This window comes from Dermacentor andersoni, chromosome 11, assembly GCF_023375885.2.
Source record: "Dermacentor andersoni chromosome 11, qqDerAnde1_hic_scaffold, whole genome shotgun sequence".
Classification (NCBI taxonomy): domain Eukaryota; kingdom Metazoa; phylum Arthropoda; class Arachnida; order Ixodida; family Ixodidae; genus Dermacentor; species Dermacentor andersoni.
Genome location: NC_092824.1, coordinates 4,625,380 through 4,629,898, shown reverse-complemented (window position 1 = coordinate 4,629,898; position 4,519 = coordinate 4,625,380). Strand labels below are relative to the sequence as shown.

Here is a 4,519-nt window from a genome sequence, read left to right as displayed (position 1 = left end):
CCCAGATAGGTACTTGTACGCCTAGGGAAAGACGCTGCTAGGTGCTGCTGCTAAATCCCTGTGGTTTCTGCCAGCCAGTGATGCCAACCCTAGGGATTTATCCCTAGATCTAGAGATTTTTTCTTTGCTTTAGGGATCTAGCGTCTTTTTGCGAAATGTAGGGATTTTAAGAGGCCGTATAATTGTTACTTTAAGCGGCCTCAATGCAGGCGTATCTGATTATATTGCCTTCTAAACAGAAAATACTATGAAAAATGCTAGTTACTGCTCATCTATTTTTGGTGTTCTGCCAAGCCGATAGATGGCGACAGCAGTTCTGCAACGCGAAATAATCGGCTGCTGCACAGTGAGGTGAAACGAAACCATATGACTTTCAAACTGTTTAATCGTGCGTGTGATCTCCTGCGCTACGAGTGACTGCTGCTCTACGAAAGAAAAAGTTGAATTTTGACTTGTAGTGTCAGCATCAACGCGCTACGTTTACGCTCACCGCGTACCTTCACCGTTCAAACGTGCTGCATGTCAGATGGCAACTTCTGGACCAGGAGACTTTGATGATGGTGAGCCAAGCAAAAAGAAAGCGAAAGCGTACGACCAAAAATATTTGACCAAATGGGAAGCGGATCCGAAGTACAGAGGGTGGTTGTCAGCCAGTAAAAAAGGGCCCTTGTACTTTTCCTGCAAAGCATGCAGATCCGATTGTAAAGGTGGAAAATCAGAAATCGACCGCCACCTTGCAAGCTCCAAGCGCAAGAAAAGCGCTGCAAGCTTGCAATCGACCCGCACGCTGACATCCATGCCTTCAATAAGTGGGCAAACTCAAGTAGACAAATCGGTCAAAGAAGCTGAAATCAGACTTGCCGCGTTTGTCACGGAACACAATCTACCTTTTAATGCCATGGGGCATTTAGTTGATGTTGTCAAGGCGTCGTGTGACGACTCGCAGATTGCAAAGAACTTAAGTTGCCGCCGGACAAAGTGTGCTGCAATCATAAAGAATGTGCTTGGAGAGGAGAGTCGCGAAGAGCTCTGTGAGCTTTTGCGCACACAGAAGTTCTCCCTTCTGGTGGACGAATCCACTGACAAGGCTACGGTGAAGCATCTGTCACTTGTCGCCCGAGTAATGAACGCCGACGGCGGCATAATGGATGCTTTTTTGGACTTAGTACCAGTCAGTGATGCGACTGCCAGCTCTCTCTACACTAGTTTAAAGGTGGTGTTCAGTGCTGCGGAAATTCCGTACGACAAAAATTTGATTGGTTTTGCGGCCGACGGAGCGAACGTAATGATGGGTGCACATCATTCCGTCGCGTCGCTGCTACAAGCAGAAATTCCAGGCCTCTTCATTATGAAGTGCGTTTGCCATTCGTTCCATCTGTGCGCCTCGTATGCGTGTAAAACACTTCCAAGAGGAGTTGAAGATCTGGCACGCGATGTTTTCAATTACTTTTTGTCGCCGAAGCAGACATCTGCCTTCCAAGAATTCCAGAAGCTGGCAGAGGTGAAACCGCACAAGCTCTTGCACCCAAGCCAAACAAGGTGGCTGTCTCTCCAAGTTGTTGTGACACGCTTGCTTGAGCAGATGCCTGCCCTGATATTGTTTTTCAAAAAAGCAGCCACTGACGACCGCCTGCTTGCTGCAGAAGCCATTCTGGAAACACTGACTGACCCGTCAACGAAACTCTACCTCGAGTTTCTTGAGTACGTCCTGCCTTTTTTCACTAACTTAAATAAGGAAATGCAGTCGGAAGAAACCAGAATTCACTTGCTCCATGAAAAGGTTTCGGCCATGCTGAAATGCATACTGGAATGCTACATCAAGCGAGACTACCTGGAGGCCACGCCGTTGTCCGATGTGCGGTACAAAGACCCAGCCAAGTTCCTGCCATTGGAAGAAATTTACCTCGGAGCAAAGCCAACTGCCGCACTAGCCGGTAACACGCACGGCTTAAACGATAATCAGGTTCACAACTTTCGGCTGCGGTGTTTAGAGTTTTTTATTGAAGCAGCTCACCAGATCTACCTGCGGTTCCCCCTAAAAAGTGAACAGATGAAAAACCTTCGAGTCATAGACCCGAAAGTTGTCCTGGGAAAGACAGTACCATCAATCGCGTCGCTTGCGGTTTCCTTTCCCCTGATCGTGAAAGAAAATGAAGTGAACGAACTGGACAGGGAATGGCGACTTCTTCGCAACATGGAGCTGAGCGACCACGTTGACTTGACTGCGAGCCAGTTCTGGCACAAAGTGTCTCAAATGAAAAAAGGAGACGGATCACAAGACTACCCCCTGCTGTCAAGTTTTATGAAGAACCTTTTGTGCCTACCACACTCCAGCGCTGCTGTCGAACGCGTATTTTCGCAAGTCAACCTGCTGAAAACAAAGCAAAGAAACAGATTGTCGACAGACGCGTTGTGCGGTTTGCTGCACGCAAAAAGAACATTGATGGACAGCTGCTGTTACAGCTTCAAGATCACTCCTTCTCATTTGAAGAGGATGAACAAAGATATGTACGATGATTAAGAGTTTAAGATTGTGTGCGCGTCTTAATTCCTTGTTTGTGTGCCATATAATAATTCTAAAGTGTTAAGAAACCTATCTTAACGCGTCAACATCGACACTGCACGCGCGTTTACGTTATCTTTGCATACAGTATCATTTGCGTCGTACGTGTTTTTATGTTATTGAAGGAAGTGCTACTGTGCAGCGATTTTTTTTAAAGAAAAGCATTTTCCACGTATGCTAGACCACTTCGTTGCAACGTGCTGCGCAACCAGAACAACATATATATTCTCAGTTTTAAGGAACCATTTTCTGATTTTGTAATTACCAACTCTACATCTTAATCACTGCTCTATAACTAGCAAGATTACATATTTGGCGATGTCACTTTCTCGTGATGTCATTTCTTAATCGCTCCAACTACAGTTTGACAATCTTTGATTGAGACTTTGATAAATAAAAAACTGTGCGGTGAGGTACGCCATTTCACCGCTTCTGAGTGTTCTATTTGAGGCGAGAAGGGGACTTTAACAAAGTCCAACATGTTCGTTTTTCTGTGCGCATCATAAAAAGACTGTTAATGTTGTCTGAATAAAATACCTTGATGTGATGACGGGGCTTAGCAGACAATGTCCAGCTCTTTCAACTTGGGACCATTCTTTTTTTAAAGGGCTGCATGGGTTCTTTGCGCGTGAAGATGAGCCTGCTGAAGGCGGTGCGGTGAAACGGGAGTCGTCTGCTCGAAGTTCACTTCAGATACAGAGGGAGTCAGCAGAGTGTCGTTGCTAACTCCCCCTCTATCTGATGGTGCCATCTGTCGACCCTCTATGCATGATAACTCTACAAAAAAAATTAAGAAAAAAGCTACAGATGCGGCTAATACACATTTATTTATCTCTGATAAAATGTATAACAAATGGAACAAAGAGTGAACTGCGCTGAGACTTTGTTAAAGCTGAAATTGCCACATTAACAAGTAAACAAAGAAAAGCTAGAGATTTTTCTTTAATCTAGGGATTTCTGGGGGTTCATTTTAGGGATAAAACGTTGACCTGAGTTGGCATCACTGCTGCCAGCCACATGCGGCCATTGCCGGCTCACGTAGGTTCGTTCGCGTGGTCTTGTTACGCCTCGCTGGATCGTGTTCAGTCATGCCGTCCTTGCGCGGCGTGATTGTCGGTGAGTCAGGTTAAATTCTTAAATAGGTCGCGCCTGCGCCTAATCGAGTCTATAAAAGCCTGCACATTCAGTTTTGCTAGCTACAATGCAGTGCGGCTGGCGTGAGCTGTCTCCACGATGCGCTTCGAGCGTGTCGATTTCGCCGTTCTTTATGTTGGCGTTAACGACCTTGTGCGACAACATCAAGGTAAGTCTACTGAAATCTCAAAATTTGAAACAATAAGCGCTAATAGTTGTGTTTTCTTTTAAATTTTAGGCCTTAATTGTTCAACGAGACGGCCCCCGTCGTGCTGGTTTTCAAGGTGCTCCCTCGCTGCCTAGAAGATGCTGATGCGGAATAGAAAATGCAAAAACGTCGCTTGCTCAACCGCAAATTGACGGCTACGCTGAAGCGCATACCGTGTCTGCGGAATTTGAACCCCGAGGTATGGACCCCCTTTTTCCAGCGGCATGCCGTTACATACCGTCAGGAACACGCTTGGCTTATTTCTGACTCGGTAAAAAATGTTTCACTTTTTCTCGCTTCTCGCTGCGGAAGAAATGCGGACCGTTTGTCGTAGTTGTGTCTCCATTACAGGGTGGCATTACTGCGGTGAATAAAGCAAGTGTTGCCGTACATACTGTGCGCATTTCACCCTTTGTTGGGCGGTCGGAAAATATTGGTCCCACTTTTCAGAGCTACTTCGCTATTATGTAGCGGTGAAGTGTAATTGCTACCATTGAACATTCCTGTGTAGATGCGTTTCTGAATCACGTTAAGCACATTTTTTCGTCCATTTCTTTGTCAAACAACACGATAGAGCGATTGCGCAGATTGTTTACTTCCCTTTCTACAATGTT

At 45.8% G+C, this 4,519-nt stretch overlaps 1 long non-coding RNA gene across 1 annotated transcript; it reads left to right on the top strand.

Moving 5' to 3' along the window:
- Positions 1–3,576: 3,576 nt before the first annotated feature.
- On the top strand, positions 3,577–4,313 carry LOC129381484 (uncharacterized). Its single transcript, XR_008609656.2, has 2 exons — positions 3,577–3,866; positions 3,936–4,313. It is a non-coding gene; the product is annotated as an uncharacterized lncRNA (long non-coding RNA).
- Positions 4,314–4,519: the final 206 nt, after the last annotated feature.